General features: G+C 41.0%; 1 long non-coding RNA gene across 1 annotated transcript; it reads left to right on the top strand.

The window, feature by feature from the left end:
• The first annotated feature begins 4,009 nt into the window (after window positions 1-4,009).
• Window positions 4,010-18,589, top strand: LOC148331873 (uncharacterized). Its single transcript, XR_015844592.1, has 3 exons — window positions 4,010-4,162; window positions 18,062-18,245; window positions 18,388-18,589. It is a non-coding gene; the product is annotated as an uncharacterized LOC148331873 (long non-coding RNA).
• Window positions 18,590-23,125: the final 4,536 nt, after the last annotated feature.

Raw genomic sequence — 23,125 nt, 5'->3', positions numbered from 1 at the left:
CCTACACACTACCATCCTATGCTGTCTGGCTACACACTCACCTACGACTACTTTGCAGTCGCTGATCTCCTTCAGATTACACCGTCTACACAAGATGTAGTCTACCTGTGTCCTTCTATCTCCACTCTTGTAGGTCACCCTATGTTCCTGCCTCTTCTGCAAGAAAGTATTCACAACAGCCTTGGCGACAATGCAAAGCTGGAGTACAGTTAAGGCATTTTACAGGTTAAATTAAAACTTTTGGGCATTTTAGGAGTTAAAACAGCTGCATACAGCCACCAGTTCAATAGACTCGCAAATAAGTGAATGTGCAATGGACCGACTGATGAACCAGCGAACTTATGATGGACTATAATAATAATAATAATAATAATAACAATAATAATAATAATAACAATAATACCTGACAAACAGACCATTTGACAATTACAGGTTGGTTCTGTTTGAAAAACATTACAGACCGCCGAATGACGGATGGGTATCCAGGCCGCTAACAAATGACAAATAATGGAACGGCAAGATTTTTTTTCATAGTATCTGTGTCTGCTGCCTCTACGTTGTAGAGGAGCCCTCCGCTCCTACTTACACTCCGAGGCTTTCTGTATTTCAACCTAAGGGGATTTTTTTTGTGATGCTAAAAAAAGGGAAATTAATTTTTTTAAAAAAGCACACTTACTTATAAGAAAATAATTTTTTGGTGCTAACTTTCTTAGTATAAGATCACAGTTTTTTTAGAACATTTTTATTGACTAGATTTTTTCCACTGTTTTGAAGGAAAGCCCTCTATTCCCCTTTGTTTTTTTTTTACCACATAGAAAATCTTTGTTCTTGCAAGACTGATGTTTTTGAAATGATCACCCCATATGAATTTTGTCTAGCAACACATGGGACGGGGAGGATTTTCAATATTTGTATAAAAATGATATTATTTTATAATATACAGTCATTTTATTTTCCATGATTCATCTTGTCATTATCTTTTCTGGAAACTACAGTGTCTTAATTGATTAGTTATATGAGCTCAGCGAGGCTCGTCCCTTTGCCCTTCACTAATGTCTGTCCTTCAGTCAACAGCTGTTGACATACTCTCAATTATGCGGCAGTGTGCCTCAACGTCACGTTGGACGAGATGAACGATCGGCGTAATTTGTGTCTTGGGCCGAGCCATCCATCACGTGTGGGAGAGAGTGTCGCCTTAGTGAAGAGAAACATTGAAGTGAACACTTTGGTGGCCACCTTGATGTTAAATGCTTTCAGCAGACACTTCATTATGAGCGCGATGTGTGGACATATTGGTATTATGTGTATGTAATTGGAGAGACTGTTCAATTGGTCAGTCAGTCAGTTAGCCAAAAGGTAATTCAATCCCTCAGCTAGTTGCTTAGTGCATCGAGCAGTGTGTTTCGTCAGTCCATCAGTCTGTTTGCGCATTTCTTTGTTTTAAAGTGACTTAGTCAGTCAGTTATGTAGTTAGTCACATTGTTAGTTAGTTGCTCGTTAAGTCAATCGGATAGCTAGTCTGTTAGTTTGGTTGTTAGTAGTAGGTAGGTAGGAAGTCACTTATATAGTTACGTGGTTATCCAGACAGTCAGGTCTCAAGTTAATCAGGTTGTTGTTTAGCCAGTGAGTTAGTTGTTCGGTATGTCGGTCGGTCAGTTAGTTAGTCGGTTAGTTTGTTTGTTTTGGGTAGGCAGGCATCTAGGTAGGTAAGTAGGTAGGTACAGTGGGTCGGCACACAACAAAGGAACTGATGATGTAGTTGTACACTCGCCTGAGTTGTGTGCTGGCACTGTGGGTTCAGTTCCTACTCAGTGACGGTGTCTATGTCTGCCTTGTGACTGGCTGGCGGCCAGTTCAGGGTGTAGTGCGCCTTTCGCCCGTAGTCAGCTGGGACAGGCTCCAGCACCCTCCCGCGACCCTGTACAGGATAAGCGGTGTGGATAATGACATGACAACAAAGGAAAAATAGGTTTCATCGGTTTGCATGAAGGGAAATAGCTCAATTAAACAGTCCATCACTGTTTTTGTTCTTGAGCATGCTTTACTTTGTATAAGTCTGTATTTCATTGTGGCAAAATTATTCACACCATTGCACCAGTTATTTCGAGTCGAAAATGATTGCACACCATAAAGTATTGCATCACAGTGTCACAAGGCTGCATTTAGTCACCCGTGACTCATATTGGCTTGTTACTCCTTAGAATTGTGCCCAGTAATCACCTGTCCAGTGTCCACAGTCATCCCATGATTGTCAACAGACAACAGTCATGATGTCCAAAGACCTCAGAAAGAAAGTTCAAGAGAAGCAAAGAGATGGCAAAGCTATATATATCCAAAGCCAGTTCATCAATGTGCCCAAAAGTACTGTTGCATCACAGGGCCAGAAGGTAAAGCGCCATGGTACGACTGTGAAGGTCAGAAGAACAGGACATTCCACCAAGATTACCCCAAAAGGCAAGACGAAACTGCTCAGGCAAGTGAGCGCGAACCCCTCTGTAACTCTTAAAGGTCTGACGAAGTCTCTTCATCCAGCTGGGACTAATGTACACAAGTCCACAATATCCCACACTTTAGACAAGGATGGGCGTGTTGCAAAGACGAAGCCGTGCCTCAACAAACATCTCAAGGCTCACTTGCAGTATGCTACCACACATGTTTAAGACACTCCAGCGAAGTGGGAAAGAGTGATGCGGTCACATGAAACGAAAATTTAACTTTTTGGCCTGAACACCATGAAGTGCGTTTGGCACAAAGCCAACATGAAGATGAACTGGCTCATACCATCTCTACCGTGAAGGAACATAATACAATGGGGTGATTTCGCTTCCTCTTGTCCTGCTGATCTTGTCTTCATACAAGGGACAATGGATAGTGCAAAATATATTGACGTCCTGACGAAGAATCTCTTCACGTCTACAAAAAGCCTGAACCTTGGGAGGATGTTTACCTTTCAACAAGACAATGATCCAAAATATATAGCCTGAGTGAAAGAAAAATGGCTCAGGAAGAAGAATGTGAAGGTTCTTAGACTGGCCAAGTCAAGCCCAGAATTCAACCAAGTAGAAAACCTGCGGCAGAATCTGAACATTGCCTTCCCCCAGACATCACCAAGGAACCTGACGAAGCTTGAGCGTGATTTCAAAGTGGAGTGAATAAAACTGTACAAACAACATTGTGCAAAACTTCTTGCTGACTATCCAAAGCGATTGGAAGCTCTTATTGCTGCCAAAGGAGCTCCAAACAAGTACTGACCACAACATGATGACTTGGTGGAAATACTTTTGCGATTTAAGCAATCCATCTGAAGTAAAGTGTCCTTATGAACAAAGGTAGTTAGGTAGTCAGGCACAATTAGTTAGACCAGTGATTCTCAAACGCATCCCGCATAGGTGATTATGTTCCAGCTGCAAATATATGTGGTACCACCGCAACCAACTCCTCTCACCCTAATGGACGCCAGTCCTACACAAATCGGTTCCTGGCGGAAAAAAAGGCTGGGGACCACTGAGTTCAACGTTCACTTACGCATACATTTGTTCAGGTAGATAGTCACTTGTAAAATTATATGGGTACCTAATTAGTCACCTGGTCAGTCATTTATTCATGCAGTCAGTCAGTTTTAATTCATCAATCTGTCAAAGGTATAAGGAGCTAAATTCTTGCACTCTTGTAATTACAATGTTATATGATAGGAGATGATTTTCTGTACAGTATACTGTGTAAGATAAACAAATACAGTCGTGCGAGTAACTGGAGGAGGAGCCGATGCAGTCTGTTGTGAACCGCTCCAACATCTCTCATGTCCATTCAAAGTTGTGACTTGTAGTTTCTGATGTGGTTCATTGGTGTCGATGACACAGAAAAAATATATCCCTTCATTTGCCGCCCTCAGTGACAAACACCTCCTGTTTGTAGATCTACTATCCCAAGGTTGATTATTCGTCTTGCCTTTTCAGGCGTTGCTCATTCCCGAGCCCAACACATCCGCATTCATTAGCCCATCCCCGACTTGAATTTGTCACCCGTGTTTTGCTTTATGTCACAGAGTGGATTTCCACCTCCACAGCTCGCTCCCCTCCTCGAGGGAAATCAACTTGACGGAGCGACAAACGTACCATTCGACAGGAGGTGTCATCTCCGACATAAAAACGCTCAATGTCAGGTGAGCACAAGGACGACGAAACAAAGGGACTTTTTTTTTTTTTTACTCGGGAGTGTTATGTAAGGATATGCGGGGAATGCAGAGCATTAGTTTGAGTCGTCTTAAATCCCATGGCAGTCAGCTTTATGAGTGCTCCATCGAGAGGCTTACTTCACAAAATGTCAGACTTACTTTCCTCCAAAGTGCTGATGATCACTTTGCAGCTCAGACGCCCATGAAAAAGGAAAAGAAGAAAACATGTAAGTGTGTTTTAAAAGCGGTAAATTCTCAACACTTTTTGGCGACTGAGAAAATTCTTACATAAAGTCTCAATAACACACTGAAGTTCATGAAACCCAGCTATTTGTTCTTGCTATTCCTGCAATGGCCTAGGTGATCGTTAATTGGTTAGTTAGTTGGTCCGTCAGGAAGTTCCTTAGTCAGTTAGCCTGAAGGCTGGTGGCTCAAGAGTCTTTAATCAGTTAGGAGGGTCATTAGTAAGTCTGTCATTTATATGTTTAGTTAGTCAGCCAGTAAGTTTGTCAGAAAGTCAGTCAATCACGTCATTTCTTAAGTCAGCCACGAAAAAAAGTTAAATTGTCGGTCATCCAGTTAATCAGTCGGTAACAGACTGTAGAAACTTGCACATCTTGATTTTCGACTAAGTTACCGTTTTGGGGAATTTGGCAGAACGTGCTACACCATGCTGGGTTTTCCAGTGGACCGCAGGGATTTTCGTTTACATGACCCCCGGCGCAACTGACAGTTTGTAAACTAGACCATAGACCAGGTAAAAGCAGGTCTAAGTTGTGGCACAGGTGGTGTCAAGCCATTTTTGTGGATTCGATTGAAGCGCTGGCAGACAGATTCTACACCATCATTTTTCATTCAGAAGACAACACGGTGCGTAGAACCCACTGAGGCATAAATTCATTGAATGGATTATTATTATCATATGAATTATATTTTTTGAAACATTGCCATGGGGCTGGCTGGGGTTAGTCAGTAAGCCACCTAGTATGTCAGTTAGTCAGTCACCCAGTTAGTTAGCTCACCAGTTGTTTGAGGTTGAAATCGTCTCGCCAATTCTGGATGTTGTCAGGATAACGGAGCAGATTAATGAAGAAACTTCTGGACACAGATTATCTTAATTGATCTATTTTTATTTTGATAAACAAGCTTGTGGCTCAGACAATCCGAAATGCTGCACACACTTAAACTTTCCTGGTTGGTTATTTATAAGGCTGGAGAATGAATAGCTAATATTACTTCTTAATAAATATGCAAAAGTTTCTGCTAAGACCACAGAAGCCCCGTCCATCAAGCTCTACGAACCAAAGATTTACTGTGCTTATATCTATGTATGTATCAACAAGATAATTTAATGTGGGATTATAGTTCTCTTTTTTATCTATTGTGGCTGTTCATTGGGTGTTTTATAGTGAATTATGAGAAAATTGTTAGCCTCTCTAGTCATGAATGGATGCTTTTTTTATTTATTTATTTTTATTTTACGCGAGGGCGGACAGTTAAAGGCAAGGATGAATGCACTTTGAAAGGTGGACGGCAACGGAGGGCGATTATTTTTATGAATAAGAATGAAAGTGTAAAGATGGAAGGCCACCCTGGTTACGGGCGGAGGATGTGGGACGATCCGGAAAAAGAGAGGCGAGTCCCTCTCTGTGGAAACCGGAGTACCCCGTGAAAACCCACACAGACACGGGGAGAACATGCAAACTCCACACACGAAGACTGGGGCCGGAATCAGTCACCCATCGTGGTGCCCCAAAAAATAAATAAATATATAAATAAATAAAAGGAGAAAAAGATTGTATATATATATATATATATATATATAAAACTGCTTAACTGTTCACATTCCCTTCATTTTCACTTCACGCTACAGCAGGCATCACCAAATGGCGGACCGCGGTGGTTCGGACCGGACCTATGCTCTACGATGAATTTTTTTCAGGGCGCATTCGCAAACGTTGGCGCTGCAATTCTAGTTAATACGGAAAAGGTGTCACTGATTTGAGCCAATCAAATCTTTTGTTTACGATCCACTGCCAATTGCGCAGCAGACCGGAAGATAGTGCTGCTGACAGTATGCCTTGCTAAAAAGTTAGCAAGGTCGATGCGTCTTGTTTTAAATGAATGGACGGAGAAATTCAGTTTCGTTCTGGCTGCAGCCGATTCAAAACCAGTGTGCATCATATGCTCCGAAACCGTCGCAACATTGCGAAGCGTCACTACGAAACAAAGCACCGCCCTTTTTTTGCAAAGTTATCCGCTGAAGTTTGAGGTGAGCACAGGCAAAAACATCGAACTTCGAGTGCAGTATAAGAGATTTTTACATTTTCGTTTACATCCCAGCGGCATGCAAACGAATATTCAGTAAAAGTATCATGGATTTTGGGGAAACATAAAAAACGTTCAAGTGATGGGGAAGTTGTGAAGGAGTGCTTAAATGTGGTTGCACAAACATTATTTAAAGGAAAACACAAAGCCCAGATGTGTGAAATAATCTACCAAATCCCAATGGCCCTGACTCCGTTCCAACCCAGATTTAAGTCACTGGCAGGGCAGTCACAAACTCATTTTTCTCATTAAGAGATGTTAAAAATAATATTCAAAAGAAAAGGTGGTGTCAAAGCTCATTCGAATTAGTTTTTCATGAGGACAGCCATTTTTCTTGATTTTGTACTGAACATGTCGACCTGTTTTACTTGGATAATTAGGCTTTCTGTTTTTTTTAAGATGATAACTCTTTGATTAAAAAAAAAAGGTAAAAGATGTTAATTCAATGCTTAGCACTTGATATATTTCTGCAGGAGATATTTTACTGTTTTTTCTGGAAGTGGCACCCTTAAATTCCTGGAGCCACATTTCCTTGAATGTGAAATACACGCCTTATATTTGTTTGACTGGCAAAGGTGTTTAATGTAAACATTGCTAAATATTTCGTATATAAGTGCGCTCTGTTGAAAATGACTAAATATTTAAACTAAAAATGTAAACATAGGCTAGACATTAAGGGAAGTTGGACTTTGGTTCGGACCTTTTAATTGGAAGAAATTTTAGTCGTGGACCTCTGTGACTTTTAATTGAATACCTCTGTGCTACAGTATTCTTCATGAATTCACTGTAATGTCACGGCTATTGTGCTCTAACAAACAAACAGCGGCCAGCAGTGTGTATTTGTTCAACCACAGATGGGTGAGGCATCCGTTAGGTCAACAATATTAAGCACATTTTAGATTTCTGGAAGTGCAGTGCAACAGGAAGTGGAAATGCGAGCAAATGCCATCATTCTCATCACTCCGCAGATGCACTTTTATAGGCGCTGTGTATATGCTAATAAATGAAGAGTTATGGCGCGGTAGAAATCTGGCGGGTAAACAAGTAACACGGGCGAAAAATACGGTGCGAGTCAACCTTGAGGAGAGGCGGTGGTGCACTGCGGCCGTTAACTGACGCCAATGCTCATGACATTAATTAACACCACGCCGCCAATCATGTCGCCCATCTGTTTCGATCAAACCCACCACCAGGATGAGACTTGCTTGCCTCTTTCTTGCAGCGAACATGCTGAAATTTTGAAAATGTTTCCCTTTTGCGTAGAAGCTAGCTAAGTATGAGATTCTGCTGGCCAAAAACCGACAGTCATCAATTGTGGAGGATTCGTTTCTCTAATCATTTCCCAACAGACCCCTATGTAGATGTCTTTAAAAGTAAATATCAACATTGTTTCATTTTTATCCATTTTATTGTTTATCTATTTTAATGATAATTTGTGGATTTTTAAAGAAACTGAGGCGACTGTTTTTCTATTCTTTTTTTCCACTTTATTTATTTATTTTTTTAATTTCTTTTCAGTTTTTACTTTGTTAATTGTGTTAACTATTACTTATTTAATTCAATAATAATTTGTTTATTTATTTCTAATTATTAAAAACTTCGAATTATTTGTGGACTTTAACCAAACAGTCTACATAATTATCTTTATTTGTCATGTCATCTTCAACTCCACTCATCAAGTACTGGAGCCGATCCCAGTTAACTTTGGGGGAAAGGCTGACTTTTTATTTGATGTTATCAATTGCATTCCTTCAACCTTTTCACATGTAACACAAATATACACACTTATATATGTACACACACACACACATATATATATATATATGTGGGTGTGTGTGGAGGTGTACAGGTATGTTTCATTTGGCTTTATTTTAGTCTGAGGCTGACCTACAAGACCAAAATATTTTTGTATAATGAATCGGATATTGTTTATTATACTACAGATTTATTTATTACTCATGTTTGTTAAACATATACATGGCAGGCCTTGAATAAATACTAATTGCTTATCAAATCAAAATCGCAATATTGAAGAGGCGAGGGTACGCAATTTAATATTTTACAAAATTAAGCAGGCTTTATCAAAAGTGTATTACTAGTAGCAGGTTAAAAGCGCGTTGCCTTTGGTATTTCCCGTGAAGTGACTCCACACCTTGCCGTCCTCTGCGTGTCCTCCTCCATCCACGTCCTCTTTCATTATCCGCCCAGCGTCGTGGGGACCGCTCCCTCTTAACTCAGTCTCTCATCTCCTTTTCGGCCGTCTAATTGGATGCCAATCAGAGAGGATGACTGAGGCCAGGACATTTTGAGTCACATGACTTAAAACACAGCTTGCCAACATCAAACAAAGTTGTCTTTAGTGAGGTTTTTTTTTCATTTCTTTTGTTGACTTATTTTTTTCACATTTATTTTGTAGTCTGGCGGCGGCACAGTGGACGACTGATTAGCACGATCACAGTGCAGAGGTCGTGGGTTCGATCCCGGCTCCGGCCTTCCTGTGTGGAGTTTGCATGTTCTCCCCGTGCCTACGTGGGTTTACTCTCAATTCCTCGGTTTCCTCCCACATTCCAAAAACATGCGTGGCATGTTGGTTGGACACTCTAAATTGCCCCTAGGTATGAGTGTGAGCGCGGATGGTGGTTCGTCTCTGTGTGCCCTGCGATTTGCTGGCAACCAATTCAAGGTGTACCCCGTCTACAACCCGAAGACAGCTGAGATAGGCTCCAGCAACCCCCACGACCCTAGTGAGGACAAGCGGTACAGATAATGGATGGATGGATTTTCTAGTCTGCCACCAATCAGATTTGTTCTCATTCTTATTTTTTTATTAGGAACAGTATTTTTGTTTCTTAATCTTTGTCAATTCATATGAAATATTTCATATTATCCTTTATTATAAATAATTGCTGCTTCCAATATTTTTCCACATGTATTTATAATTATGGGATTATTCTGTGATACATATACCTAGTGGCAAATATTTTTTTTTTTCATTATAACGTACTAAACGGAGTAATATATTTATATATCCATCCATCTTCTGTACCGCTTCTCCTCACTAGGGTCGCGGGGGTGCTGGAGCCTATCCCAGCTATCTTTGGGCAGTAGGCGGGGGACACCCTGAACTGGTTGCCAGCCAATCGCAGGGGACACAGAGACGAACAACCTTCCGCACTCACACTCACACCTAGAGGCAATTTAGAGTGTCCAATCAATCTGCCATGCATGTTTTTGGAATGTGGGGGCACTGTGAGGCCATCGTGCTAACCAGTTGGGCCATATATATATATATATATATATGTATATATATATATATATATTTATTTTTTAATTTTTTTTGTGTCAAGTGATTACTTTTTTTTTAACCAATTAATCACAAAAAATTAAAATTTCATGATTAATTGTGATTAATCACATTTTTCAACTACTATTTTTTGCAAAGCTTATCACAGATATTTACTTGAATAATATCTTGGAATCGATGCAAAATCACCAAATATGAAGTATATTCAATTCAACTGACTGTTCTAATAGCTTTCTTGGATTATTGAATACGATCTAAATGGAGACATCTTTGCAGACATTTATTTTCGAAACATTTCTCAAAACTGCCCACAAGCGCCACACTCCAGCAGTGTTGATTTGCAAGGCCCAGTGGTAACTTAAACACAATGTTTTGTTCTGAGACGTGCTAAAGACAGCTAATATGCCACAATATTTGCAAAGTATGCAAATTATTTTTTAAGTAAATCAAACTGAGTTAACTGAGTTAAAATATATTTGGTCCTACTTCAATAAATAATTTCTGACACCACGTCTGGACATATAATATACAGGAACACACACAGTACTGAGTATTAGACGACCTTTCAAGAGAAGCGAGCTCTCGTGTGCCGAGGTCGTCCAACACTCAGTTGAGCGTAAGTGTCTGTCTCTATATTATTTGTCCAGCCGTGGTGTCATAAACAATGGTATTATGAGAGATCTTCATTCAAGTCGGACTTCACTTGAAGGCCTCGGTGTGACATGCACGGCCTGCCACTGGAATCTATCAATATCTCCCGATTCGATTCTGAGGCCCATGATTCAATCAAATTCAGTGGCCTACAATTCGATCCAGATTCTGGAATTCCGATGCAACACTACACTGGCTCACATTCTATAGTCCATGTATAACACTGGTACTTTTTTTTTAATGCAGAACTTAAGGAAAAGCAAGGATTTATATTTCACATTTTGAATTATATTGAGGGAGGTACGGCAGCGGACTGGTTAGCACTTCAGCCTCGCAGTACAGAGGTACATTGTTGGATTCCGGCTCCGGCCTTCCTGTGTGGAGTTTCCATGTTCTCCCCGTGCCTGCGGGGGTTTTCTCTGTGTACTCCAGTTTCCTCACATATTCCTAAGAAATCAATATATATATATATATTATAATGCAATACATCTTTATTAATGTCGCGCTTTCTGCCCAAAGACCACTGGGATAGGCTCCAGCACACCCATGACCCTAGCGGCTAAGATAATGGATGAATGGATAGAATTGTCTTCAAGTGGCAGGGTAGCCAGTTTTGCAATAGTGTGTCAACACAAATTTCAAAAAGTGCCAATGGCAGCATTTGTTGTAAACGAAATATCTGTAACTTCTCTTATAACACAACATTAACAAGAACACATTTAAACTTAATCCAATATCGTGTAACCTGTATTTTAATTATTCCTCATTGTTGCTTCGTTTTATGCAGGCATCAGTTGACTGCTTGATTTGTGTATTTTACATCAAGCACCTTTTTGGTCAGCTAAGGAGTCCTAAAAAGGGGACCTGCGGTGATGTCTGATGATGTCAGGCTTTATAATATATTTTTGTTGTATATTTCGTTGCCTCCACGTTTGCCACCCCTGGTTGTTGTGTTTTTATGTTCTGAGTTGCTAAATAATAAAAAAAAAAAAATAAAGTACATTTACTGGTACTTTTGCAAGAATCATCCTTCGGTGTCCGGCGTGTCCACCAAAGATGTCACGTCAAAATTCCTTGTTTTGTGAATCAGGCTGTGGTTACAAGTTGGAGGGAAACCATGGAAATGTTTTATTAAGATGTATTTCACACTATATACAGACATTATATTCACACAATCTTGGAGTCTGAGTGAACCACGACTTTGTTGCAGGAGAAAAGTAAATGTTCTACTGCCCCCTAGAAATATTGAACAAAGCAGCCACATTACATTTTTTACTGAAGATTTATCACATTTGAAAAAAGTCCATGTCTGAAATACGTCTACAAACTTATTTCTACAGTACTGGTCGTGGGTCACCTCATGGCTACAGGATATGTATTTTTTTATGTTTTTCGTTCGCCAGAGATATCTCGTATTTGGTTGGAAGAGTGTTTTGGCCTTCATGATGCCGCAACATGAAGTTTGTGATTTTTCACAAAACATGTTCCCATGGCTACCCTCCGTTTGCCAAGAAGACAACACTACTTTTGAAAGTATAGATTTTAACGAAAACTCGTGAAAATTTGCGCAAACATCAGGCCTGGGAGCAGCACCAACATTTTATTAGGTTATTGTGCAATTAAAAAAAATGGCTCAAAAATGCCCCCTGCAAATTTTTAGCGAAGCATCTCTGGTTGTTCGTGTCACCATGATCTCACAAAAGTTTGAGGCTGTTGTAACAGCCCAATACCTTTAAAAAATCTCTGAAGCCCTATTTAAAACTCAAAAGGAAGTCAGACATTTTTATGTCCTTTCTGATTTTATAGAGTCACTTTTATCAAAAGTGCTTTAATTCTGATTTTAAAAATATTCAAATGTGCGAGTATCCCTTTATCGCTCCTTGCAGATCTCGTTACAATTACTTTTTGGGAGTTCCAACATATACTCATATATTTTGTAGATTAATGCAATTGCAAAAATATTTACAATTTTAAAAAATGTTCTTCATTTTTTTCCCCCTCAAGTGAATTACTAATGAAACAAATATTTTTATGATTCTGTTTTAAAATATATTTTGCAAAGATTTACAGATTCAAAAAGAATCACAAAATTTTCCACCCAACCCCATAGAAGAGATTTCTTTAAAAGGGGCCTGACTGTTACAACCCTTCCACAACTCAAGTAAGTTTTCTGCTGAAAACCATCTAGCCTCTAATTGCTTTCATTCATTGTGACCATTAAGACATAAGTAAATATTTTAAACGCAGGAAGCTGGTAGGTGCAAAGTGCGGGAAAGTGCTGGATGGCCATCTGCGGTCCCGTCGGTCACGTCAGTGTCCCCTCGCCACCTAATGAAAAATCCGCTTCACATCGTAATTACTGGTGACCCTCGTGGGTCGAGGTGCTATTGGTCGCTCGGTGGCCCCCGTGGGTGTCCTCTGGGCAAGGTCCCGACAGGCCGCCGCAGCACCAGACGTGGCGGGAATATTCACCAGCGATGCCGGTGGCCTTCCATTGATTTGTCCAGGATAACTCAGGACGGATGGTCGTCTGAAACGACCATGAATCTGCTTTCAAAGTCGTCGTTATCGATGTTCCTCTTGTTTAATGCGAAACACAAGCCCAAGGGCAAACACGGAAGAGTTTTTAATGGCATGAGTCAAAAGAAAGACTTAAAAAAAGAGAGTAAACAGCCATCATGTGAAGTCAATCACTGCCGTGGACGTTAATATTCATTGACTGCAACCCACCCTTTTACTGCCACTGATGATTATATCCGACAGGTTTATCGACAGGTAGGCGTGGAAGAGGGTCTTGGCCATGCGAAATGTAAGATTGTACCTAACTGTAATGACAAACAGGCACCATTCGATGGTGATGTTGTATCACACTGGATTTGAGATCGTCACAGCTTTTGAGTTGAAGATAAAGATTTGGGGGTGAATTTTGACTTGTCACATCCATTAAGACATGTGGTCAGTAAACAGGTCAGTTAGTTTTTTAGTCAAGCACTCCCCTCCGTTATGTTCCTTTTGCTTCAAGACAATGGGTGGTTAAAATTTTTGACGATCAATTCAGTGATTGGTTTGACAAACTTTTGAGTATTGGCAGAGGGCTATGCTCACTCTCTTTTTCACTCGCTCACAATGTCGCTCTCTCTATATGTCCATCTCTAGTGCTCTCAACCACTTCAACTGCATTTGTTTTTTTCCACAATATGACAAAATGCACGATGATCAACTACGAAAATTACTTGGTTTGACTTTGCCATTTAATTAATAACGCCTGATTATTTTCCCATTGTCCTTTGTGCCGAGTTGATTAGCTGGTGCACGAGGAATCCTCAAAAGCTCATTTTCATTCATTTGATTTTTTAATGCAAGGCATGAATGCGAAATGTGGGCGGGGACCGTTTCTTATCTAACTTCTGATGAGCTGCACATCGCTTCGTGTTGGCATTATCACATGCTTTTTTAAAGTGTAGAACTGTTAGGACTCTCTCGCTATCTATCTATCTATCCATTTATCCAAAAAAAAAAAATAATAAATATACATATATATATATATATATATATATATAATAGAGGAGGGGTTCACTGCACTGTACGGCATAACATTCATGCTGCAATGAGACTTGAAGGAGTGGCAAATTTCTTCTTAACATATGGTAATGATGCCGACATGATGGGGTGTGCGCCAAAAGCCTTTTCCAGCGACTTATTGCAGGGGGTCTCTTTGTAACATGGCAGCTCACATACATACACCCACATGCACACGCACACGCACACACACGTAAACACACGCGCACATACATAAAGTACATGTGCCACGCTTTGGGAGGTATGTCGTTGGTTTGGTTTTGTGCACAAGATGTAGAGCATGTTTGTTGGCTCATCATAGTTACAAATTGAAATGAGCAGTCACAAGGTTTTCAAAATACGAACCAGATTTTGATTTTGGACATATTCAGCTGACTGTGAGGATGACCACAAGGTATTATAAGGGTTCATTTTTTATTTTTGATGGTTTCAAAATGACAACATGGACGACCACATAGCTTCCTGTGGAACCTGCAATCATCTGACTCATTTTCAATTTTTGGCTGATAGCTTTGAGCGCTTGTTTGTTGCTAGTCCTTGAATATGATCATGTAGATAGCTCGTGCATGTCGTCTGTGTCAGTGCAGCGACGTAAAAGTATTTTAACGACCAGATGGCTATGATGATGATGATGATGATGATGATGATGATGAGCAGCAGCGTGTCAGTGTCACTGGGATTCAAGTGTCTGCATTATGAATGTAAAAAGCTGTTTAAAAATACACTGAAGCCTTTTTCAATTATTCACGCCTTTCCCCGTCGGAAACCTCTGAGACTTTTTCACGCCAGCAAGTCAACAAAATTAGCCTGTTTTGAGGGGTCAGTCTTGTCCCGTTCAGCTGCTCCAATTCCCCAACCCCTCTCCTTCAGGGTGTGCCGACTGGAGAATGACTTTTGTTGATATGACAATAAGGCGCAGAGCTTGGATGGAGCTACATTTTAAAAGTATTAAAACCATTGTATTTTCACTGGTTGAGGCTGCACTTCAGCGCAAAACTGCTTAAATTACAGCTGACAATTTATGTATGTGGAACATGCAGTGGACACATCAACAAATGCCGCACAGCCCCCCAAACTTACCTTGTCCACAATTGTGACAAATACAGATGTCCCACCACCCACCAACCATGTCAACAACTGTATTTTCCCTGGTGGAGACAGCACTTCATAACCAATTGCCAGAATTCCACTTCTGAATTAGCAACATAATTCTAACAGCACTAATAGCTAATCTGATTACCTGATGTGAATCACTGCTAACTCTGCAACCTTGCTTGATTTTTGTCTTTGACGTTATGGTGTGTCATTTAAAAGCGTCAAGCCAAGCTGCCATGTGATGTCACAATCGGGCAAAATTCTGAACGGCTTGCTCACAGATGGATTTAAAGAGAGAAGATTGCATTTAATTAATTCATGTATGTATTTATTTATTTTAATGAATCGTATTTAACACTTGATTGGTGGGCGGGCACTCCAGAGACTTAAACAATTTGTACACAAGCAATTAAAAAGTCACTTTTTGATTATATGTCGCCTTTAGCCCATTAGTGTGTCTTAATAAGTCAGTTTATGTATCGCATTTAAAATGAGTTATTGCCATTAAGCCTTTAGAGGACTTGGGGTGGGGGGTGGAATAAAAATGAAAACAACCTTCGTGCGTTGCTCTAAAAAAGGCACATTGGCAAATGCAATGAGACAGTGTGCGTGTGTGTGCTTGTGTATACTGCCACCTACTGAGGTTATGCGCAACTACCAGTTGGTCAGGAGTCACGTGCATACGTTGAAGCGTCTTTACTGTGTGCGAGGCAACACGGACTCAAATGGCGAGCACATCTGCCTCACAGTCAAGAGGTTCTGGGTTCAATTCCTCACTTCCAATAACGTGCATGGAAGACTAACTCAAGACTCAGAATAATTGTTTTAGTCATTATTTTTGTGAATGTGGGATTGTCTGTATGTGCCGTGGAATCGATCATCAAAAGGTAACCCAAATTGGCTCCAATTAGATGCTACACTGATGAAAAGAAAGGAAAAGAAAAAATGCTCGAGACAATTCATGCATTGTATGGTCTGGTGTCACATCAGTGTAGCTTGCAGACAATTGACTGGCAACAATGCAGTCCAACGCGTTCTCCGCTTCTCTCGCCAAAGGTCAGCTGGGCTCCAGTTGCTGAGACCCTAAAGATTTTCCTCTTTAGAAAATGATGGATGGATGATACGCAAATTGTTTTCTTCCTGCTAGGAGGGGTGGAACTGAAAATAATTGAGAAGCACTGCTTTATACACAATTGATGAGCAACCAGTCTAAGGTGTACCCTGCTTCTCTTACCAAAAGTTGGCAAAGTCTTCAGTTACCTGCCAATCTCGGCAAACTGTAAAAGATGGGCCATTTTTCACAAACAAGCTCAGTTCTTATCATTTTTTTAATCAGGAAACTGAAATGAGTTATCAATTACTTTTTTATCTATTCATTTTAGAGAAATTAAGAAATTAGTGACCCCTTGAAAAACGCCTATTTATAATGAGGAATATGGCCACACCCCCCTTCACTCTCTCAATGTCCTGGGAGAGTCAAGAAAGGGACCGATGACAAACTCTCCATTGGAAATCATTGCACTTTCATTGCTTACAACATCCAAAAATGGTGAAAAGATCCATGTCCGCCTGCTGCCCGCCGTCTGCCTCCTGAAAGTTGACACGACTTTAGCGTAGCGAAATTTCCAAAATATAACCAGTCGGGGTTCGTGCGCACATTCTTGCTCTAGTCCCCTTCAGCCTGCATAAGTGGAGAATCGATCGACACGGTATTTTTGATTTTGTGGAGGTGTGAGCTCACCTTTGATGTCAATAAATGCAAACTATTGTGATGAACACTTTTCTACCTTCACAAGTTGAAGTGGACAAGATTAGTAATGTACATTTGCATTATAGTGGCGATCGGTTGTCGTTTTAGGCAACAGAACTGACAAAGCATTACCTCGCTTTCCTTCCTGCTGTGATGAAGACAGCTGAGACTACAAAACAAATAACAAGCTTGGGAGGGGGTTCATTTTAGTATTGATTGACCCTATTATATAAGTGCCAATGTTAACGCCAATCAAGCGTCCCTTAAGGTAACAAAAGAACGGAAGGTTCAGACATGATTGACTGGTGACCATTACGAGAGAGTACCCTGCTTCTCTCGCCGAAAGTTAAACATGATCGGTTCCAGCGCATAAACAAACTTAATGACAAGTGGCACGCTATAGAAATGAAGGATAGACCGCATCGCAAGAAACGATAGAATGGTGACCAGCACAGGATGTCCCTCTTCTCTCATCGAAACTGCTTCAGCTCACGACAAGGACATGTATTAGCCCTCTTTATTAGTTGTCAACAAGGGTATTAGCCTGACTCACCTCTGCTTCTACGTGAGGATACAGTCATGTGAAAATGCCAGTCATCCATCCATCATCTGTAGCGCTTCTCCTCAGTAAGTTTGCGGGGCGTGCTGGAGCCTATCCCAGCTATCTTCGGGCAGTAGGCGGGGTACACCCTGAACTGGTTGCCAGCCAATCGCAGGGCACACATCGACACTCACACTCATACCTAGGGGCAATTTAGAGTGTCCAATCGGCCTGCCATGCATGTTTTTAGAATGTGGGAGAAAACCGGAGTACCCGGAGAAAACTCACGCTGGAGAACATGCAAACTCCACACAGGAAGGCCAGAGCCCTGATCGAACCCACGACCGCTGCTGTGTCTCACTGTGAGGCCATCATGCTGACCTGTTGGGCCACCGTGCCATCCGACTGTAATACAAATATTTCAATACAGAAGCTTTGACAATCTGAATAATAAATTCAAATAAACTCTATGGCTTTCAAGGAGAGCCAGCATCTGCAGAAAAGTGTGGAAAGACAAACACCTTCCTCCTCTATTTATGGCTGATTCAGTCTTATCCATTATCAGCTCTACTTCTCTATCATCTCTTCGTAACATTAATTGACAAATGAAATGGTCTTAAAACATTTTTGTCTTTGCAGAACTTCTAGCATTCATGACACAACCACAAGAAGTTGTGGGAAAATTCTGGACAATTATTCAAAGTCCTGCATCTGCCTCAACAGCATCCACATCCAAAGACCCACCAGTGAATGCACCCTTCACTCCAGTGTTGCCTAGCCCTTATGACACGGTAAAGAAGTACCCCAAAATGAAAGGAACAAGGTTTGCACTGTAATATCACTCAAAATCCTTGAATTTTACCCATAAGATAGGTGTTTCTCTCTGGATTTGATTTCATTGTAAAATACTATTTGAAATTGTGTCTTACTTGGTGAGTAACTTTGAAATTTCTTTCTTGTTCCAGGCCATAATGTCTTTGTACGAGGGCGAAAGCTGAGGTCTCTGCGGACAGCAAGTTCAGCTTTATTCATTGGGGATCTTGCTGTCCTTGTGTATGGGAGATAAACTCTCTCAAACTCAAGTTTGACGGGGAAGGAGTCATGTGCCCACAAGGATGTGGAATCAAAGCCATAGCTTGACAACACAAAACTAGATACTATACTTGGTGAGTGCATTGTATGAGAGTTGCAAACAACCCGCAAGAATCCGTCCATCTTAAAAATGGCCTCGCAAGTGTATCTGCAATTAAATCCACACTTTTCCCTCCCTCTGGCATTGTGGTTTAAAAAAGCAAGAATATATTTTCCATTTTCAAACGGTCGCCGGTTACGACTTCCGGGTGTGTTAATTCCGGATAGCGGTGCCCCCTGACGCATGAGTATCCAATCACAAGATGCATTCATCACCTTCAGCGTAAGGCCAGCGAGAAGGCTCACTGTAACCAACTCGTGATCAGATTGGCTATCGCTACTGTCTATCAAATGTGAAAGCTCATTGACTTTGACAGAATAGATGCCTGCACAATTGTATTTGAAGGCCTCGGAAAGAATACTGCGTGCTACTGGTATTGAGAAAACTGCCTGGCAACACAAGCTAGCGGAATTCTGATTGGATAAAAACCCTCACCGAAAAATACATCCATCCATCCATCCGAACCATCCCGCGGTTCGGACCGGACCCATGGCCAATCTATGCTGAATTTTTTTTTCAGGGCGCATTCGCAAACGTTGGCGCTGCAATTCTAGTAAATATGGAAAAGGCGTCACTGATTTGAGCCAATCAAATCTTTTGTTTACGATCCACTGCCAATTGCGCAGCAGACCGGAAGAGAGTGCTGCTGACAGTATGCCTTGCTAAAAAGTTAGCAAGGTCGATGCGTCTTGTTTTAAATGAATGGACGGAGAAATTTAGTTTCGTTCTGGCTGCAGCCGATTCAAAACCAGTGTGCATCATATGCTCCGAAACCGTCGCAACATTGCGAAGCGCCACTACGAAACAAAGCACCGCCCTTTTGTGCACAGTTATCCGCTGAAGTTTGAGGTGAGCGCACGCAAAAACATCGAACTTCGAGTGCAGTATAACAGATGTTTACATTTTCGTTTACAGCCCAGCGGCATGCAAACGAATATTCAGTAAAACTATCATGGATTTTGGGGAAACATAAAAAAAACGTTCAAGTGATGGGGAAGTTGTGAAGGAGTGCTTAAATGTGGTTGCACAAACATTATTTAAAGGAAAACACAAAGCCCAGATGTGTGAAATAATCTACCAAATCCCAATGGCCCTGACTCCGTTCCAACCCAGATTCAAGTCACTGGCAGGGCAGTCACAAACTCATTTTTCTCATTAAGAGAAGTTAAAAAAATATTCAAAAGAAAAAGTGGTGTCAAAGCTCATTTTGAATTAGTTTTTCATAAGGACAGCCATTTTTATTGATTGTGTAAGATAAGATAAGATAAGATAAGATGTCCTTTATTAGTCCCACAATGGGGAAATTTGAGGTGTTACAGCAGCAAAGATATAGATCACACAGAGTCGGCGGCGTAATTTGGCCGTTAATGTATAACATTAGCAGCAGACATTCATAAAAAGCATGCAAATATACACAGTATAAACGTATCTAAGTGTAAGGAAACACTCCTAATGTTTGTCCATTATACGGAGGGGGAAACGCTGTAATGATAAAAACTACTGAATGATTGAAAATACTGCAATCATAAAAATATTGCAATGATAAAAGTACTGTAATGGTAAGAGTACTGAAATGATAGAAAAGTACTGCATGATAGAAAATACTGCAATGGTAAAAGTACTGTAATAGTAAAAGTACTGCAACGATAGAAAAATACTGCAATGATGAAAGTACTGCAATGGTAAAAGTACTGCAATGGTAAAAGTACTGTAATAGTAAAAGTACCGCAATGATAGAAAAATACTGCAATGATAAAAGTACTGTAATAGTGAACATCCTGCAGTGGTAGAAATACTACAGTGATAGAAGTATTGTAATAAGAATACTGTAATGGTAAACAAAATACATCATTGGTCAATATTTAAGTACACCCTTGGCTGAAAGTACAGTAGTAGTTAATATTGCATCCTAGGACTGCACAATTGCACTAATGCCCTCCCGTTTGTAGGCCTGACCCAATGTTCTTGTTAAAAAGTCTGACAGCAGTTGGCAGGAAGGAGCGGCGAAATCTCTCTTTGGTACAGCGAGGGTGTAAAAGTCTGTCACTGAAGGAGCTGTAAAGTGTTCTCAGAGTGTCATTGAATGGGTGGGCTGGTTTGTCCAGCATTGATGACAGTTTTACCGTCATCCTTCTGCCCCCCACTGAGTCCACAGAGTCCAGGGAGCAGCCCAGGACAGAGCTGGCCCTCCTCACCAGTTTGTCCAGTCTCTTTTTGTCTCGGCCCGAGATGCCTCCTGCCCAGGAGACCACTCCATAGAAGATGACTGATGAAACCACCGAGTCATAGAAGTTCCTGAGGAGTGTTCCCCGAACGCCAAAGGACCTCAGCCGCCTGAGTAGGAAGAGTCTGCTCTGACCCTTCCTATAGAGAGCGTCTGTGTTGTCGCTCCAGTCCAGTTTATTGTTCAGATGAACACCCAGGTACTTGTAAGTTGAGACCCTCTCAACGTCTGTTCCCTGGATATTCACTGGTGCAGGTGGAGAGTGCCGACGCTTGCGGAAATCCACCACCAGCTCTTTGGATTTCCCAGCGTTGATTTGGAGGCGGTTCTGCTGACACCAGTCCACGAACCCCTGCGTAACCCCTCTGTACTCCCGATCGTCATCGTCAGTGATGAGGCCGACAATTGCAGAGTCATCAGAGAACTTCTGCAGGTGACAGGTTGTGGAATTGTATTTGTAGTCCGAGATGTAGAGGGTGAACAGGAAGGGAGCCAGCACAGTTCCCTGCGGCGCTCCCGTGCTGCAGAGGAGCACGTCAGACACACAGTCCTGTGTTCTCACGTACTGTGGCCGGTTTGTGAGGTAGTTGTGAATCCATGTGATGAGGTGGTGGGCCACTCCCGCCTGCTCCAGCTTGTCTCCCAATAAGGCGGGCTGGATGGTGTTGAAAGCACTTGAGAAATCAAAGAACATGATCCTCACCGTGCCCCCCGCCTTCTCCAGGTGGAAGAGTGAAGTGTGGAGCAGGTAGATGATGGCATCATCCACACTGATGCCAGGCTGGTATGCAAACTGGAGTGGGTCCATTGAGGAGCTGACCAGGGGGCGCAGATGGACGAGGACCAGTCTCTCCAGGGTCTTCATCAGATGAGACGTCAGCGCCACTGGTCTGAAGTTGTTGAGCTCCTTCGGATGGGGTGTCTTTGGAACCGGAACCAGGCAGGATGTTTTCCACAGCTGGGGGACTCTGCCCAGCTTCAAGCTCAGGTTGAACATGTGCTGGACGATTCCACACAGCTGGTCTGCGCAGGATTTGAGGAGCTGGGAGCTGATCCCATCTGGGCCTGCCGCCTTCCTCGCCTTCATCTTCCTCAGCTGATTCTTCACCTGAGATGTTGTGAGGAACAAGGCTGAGCAGGAGGAAGTGGTGGTTGTCTGATGAGGCTGGGAACTGGAGCCTGTGGAGATGAAGATGTTGACCTGGTTTACTTGGATAATTAGGCTTTCCGTTTTCTTCTAGGCTGATAACTCTTTGATTTAAAAAAAAAAAAGGTAAAAGATGTTAACTCAATGCTTAGCACTTGATATAGTTCTGCAGGAGATATTTTACCGTTTTTTCTGGAACTGGCACCCTTAAATTCCTGGAGCCACATTTTCTTGAATGTGAAATAAACGCCTTATATTTGTTTGACTGGCAAAGGTGTTTAATGGGAACATTGCTAAATATTTAGTATATAAGTGCGCTCTGTTGAAAATGACTAAATATTGAAACTATATAAAAATGTGAACATAGGCTAGACATTTCGGGAAGTTGGACTTTGGTTCGGACCTTTTAATTGGAAGAAATTTTCGTCGTGGACCTCTGTGACTTTTAATTGACTACCCCTGCTCTAAACTAAAGCTGACCAGAAGTATACAACTTTTATGCTAGTAGTTCAGAAATGAATTACTTTTGGTATGTACACAAGCATAAACCTGTAAACTAAACTGTGAACGAGAAGTATACTAGTAATATTTAAATGAGTGTACTTTTAATACATTTAAAGTACAAACCTGTGGACAAGAAGTATACTAGTAGGATATAAATTTGTGTACTTTTAGTGCACTTAAAGTACAAACTTGTAAACTAAACTGTGGACTAGAAATAGACGAGTATACTAGCAGTGTATTTAAGTATACTTATATTATAGTTTTAAAAACTTTACGTGTTCCAATTTAGTATAAAAAAAAACTATTGAATTAGTATATTTTAGTACACTACAAGTACATAGTCCAGAGCACTTTTTACATACTTATACTTGAGTATAGTACTTCATGTATACTAATTTTTCGTAAGCGAATGTTTAAAGGCGAGTTTATAGTAGATGTGTGTACATAATGCATAAAAGGGTCAAATAAACCGCGGGTTCTCCTTGATTGGTTGATTGATTGAGAATTACTAAAATTATTATTATTAAAAAAAAGTAAAATATATTTTGTTCCAAAACGTAATGTTATCTGAAAAGAGAGTTGTTCTTTTTACACACATAATTGTTTCTTTTAGCAGTTATCATAAGTATTTTTAAT

Source organism: Idiotropiscis lumnitzeri, chromosome 8, assembly GCF_059441095.1.
Source record: "Idiotropiscis lumnitzeri isolate Australia: NSW breed Sydney's pygmy pipehorse chromosome 8, RoL_Ilum_1.0, whole genome shotgun sequence".
In the NCBI taxonomy this organism is placed as follows: domain Eukaryota; kingdom Metazoa; phylum Chordata; class Actinopteri; order Syngnathiformes; family Syngnathidae; genus Idiotropiscis; species Idiotropiscis lumnitzeri.
This window is presented reverse-complemented; position numbering and strand designations above follow the sequence as displayed.